Source organism: Vicia villosa, linkage group LG3 (assembly GCF_029867415.1).
Source record: "Vicia villosa cultivar HV-30 ecotype Madison, WI linkage group LG3, Vvil1.0, whole genome shotgun sequence".
NCBI lineage: Eukaryota > Viridiplantae > Streptophyta > Magnoliopsida > Fabales > Fabaceae > Vicia > Vicia villosa.
In genome coordinates, this window is record NC_081182.1 from 66,939,404 (window position 1) to 66,941,706 (window position 2,303).

Genomic DNA, 2,303 nt, shown 5'->3' on the forward strand with positions numbered 1-2,303 from the left:
ATTAAAAACAGGAAGCCTAACCTGATAGCCACTGCCCACTAGGCCTGGGATTAAGGATGTAGTCATCAAATTCACCATCTATAAGCGTCCAAAGCCTATACGATAAAATATACATAATAGTATGACTCAATATTTGCAACCAACAATAGGGTACACCTGAAGTCACATTTATCAAACAATAGATGCCAACTTTTCCTGATATTAGTTATATGTAGATTCAGTAAAAACCAGTTCAAACAATGTTTTATCAACCTTCATTCACAAAGAATATACAACAAGAAAGTATTGTATAGTTTCTCACCTTGCTCATTAAAAACAGATATCGCGACCGCAGTTCAGTCATATGAGACTCACCCCCATATATCTCCTCTGCAGCAATATATATTGGAGTCTTTGTAGGGTATCCAAGAGCACTAAAGAAAATTCCAACTTCTTTTGGAGTTAAGGGGCATTTCCCTTTAGACCTCTCTTCAGTGGGATCAATATGCTTTCTTTTCCAATAAGTAGTATTCTCTCTGTAAGTTCAGTTCGTCAGTCATTTTCAAACATCAGATATCAGAAAAAGTGCACAAGACTCAGCAAATTAATTCGGAGCATCAAGATTCAATACCTGATAAGTCGTAGTTCTTCAGCCTCCGAAGTTGATAAATCATGCGTGCATCCGCTAAATTTCTTCCCACTTTCTCCTTGTGGTTGCTGTGTCTACCAAGAACCATATATATGTTGTTAAGAGATGGCATTCGATAAACATCCTCCATTTTGCAAACCAACCTTGATACCAAAATCCATGCTTCAAGATTTTTACAAGATACCTACAAGTGCAGAAGTAATTAAATTAGAAAGTATAGGCAACCCATCACATAAAGTTTCCAACAAAAAATAAAATAAAAATAAAAAATTAGAAACAAAGTACTTTCATACTAGGAAAGACAAACAACCTCGTTTCATTTGCATCAGTCTGCCCTTTTGTGACATTCCCAGTTTGACGCAAGAGCTCGATGAAAGTATTAAATACATCCATCTGCAACATATGCATGTCAGACAAACAACCCGGGGTCAAAAAAGACAAAAGAAACAGAAGACCTATTTTGATCTACCTTGACATTCTCTTCTCTCTCTTTAAATCTGTCAATCAGTTTTGGACAAGCCTGCAAGGTAGAAATTTTATTGGAAGAACATATGGATACCAAAGTTCCTGATCAAACTACAAATCTAGTAGACCAAATGTTTACTCACTACGCACAGGGATAAGATGATGCAGGAGCAGAAAGACCTCGGAACAATAAAGAAAAGAATAGTGTATTTACAAATTACAAATAAGTGCACATAAAGTTACCTCGTCATACAGCTTTGAAAGCATCTCAGGACGAGAAACAATCAATGCGGCTAAGCATTTAGCTGCTGCTCTGCGAACTTTCCAGCTGGCATCTTCATCATCGATATATTCATTTGCACTCTCACTGGAAAACAATATTGCATACATGGCATGATTATTAACAAGAAAAATATTATGCAAATATGATGCCATACAGGTAACCAAGTTAACCGAAAAGGCACAAGTCACATACTCATCATCTTCCTCTTCATGACCTTCATCATCGGTATCCTCCTCCATGTTGTCAGTAAAGTTTGGGTCATAACTAAGATATGCTAGTGCCAGATGAAGAATTTCATCACAATAAACAGAAATGTCCCTTGGACACCTTAGGAGAAAGCTTTCTAGAGCCTACAACAAAGTTTTGACATTATTAAATATGTAACCAATAAGGTATCATAAATATACATGCAAACATTTCATAATACGGAGTTACGGATGATAAATAAATATAGCACCTTCGAAGTAAACCTGGTATATGCGAATGCTAGTTCTGTTATTTGAATTTACAGAACCAGGTTCGGATGCAGAATCTTCAGCATTGTCCGAAAGTATACCGTTTCCACTCATTTTTCATTTTATATCCTGAGCATGGCTTGCTGAAAGCGCAAAACGGAAGAAAGATATGTTGAACAAAAAATGAACATTTGAAAATTAATAACACAAACTAAAGTTCCTAAAAACACTTTCTCTAATTAACATTCATCGCACCCAATCATACAGAAACATAGATTAATTAATAACAGGAATTCAAAATGAATCGAAATAAATAAACTAACGAGTTTACCGGAATTACACGAACTTAGCGAAAATAATGTTGCGGAAAATATAAAGCTAGCCATAATAGGAAAAGGCTAATTAAGTGTAACCTGAGACATCATCAACTAGACGAAGTCTTTTCAAAATTTTCTCAGCCTCGACGATTCAA

At 35.7% G+C, this 2,303-nt stretch overlaps 1 long non-coding RNA gene across 1 annotated transcript; it reads right to left on the reverse strand.

Moving 5' to 3' along the window:
- Positions 1–912: 912 nt before the first annotated feature.
- On the reverse strand, positions 913–1,461 carry LOC131656019 (uncharacterized). Its single transcript, XR_009299947.1, has 3 exons — positions 1,337–1,461; positions 1,098–1,148; positions 913–1,021 (listed from the first exon to the last, which is right to left on the reverse strand). It is a non-coding gene; the product is annotated as an uncharacterized LOC131656019 (long non-coding RNA).
- Positions 1,462–2,303: the final 842 nt, after the last annotated feature.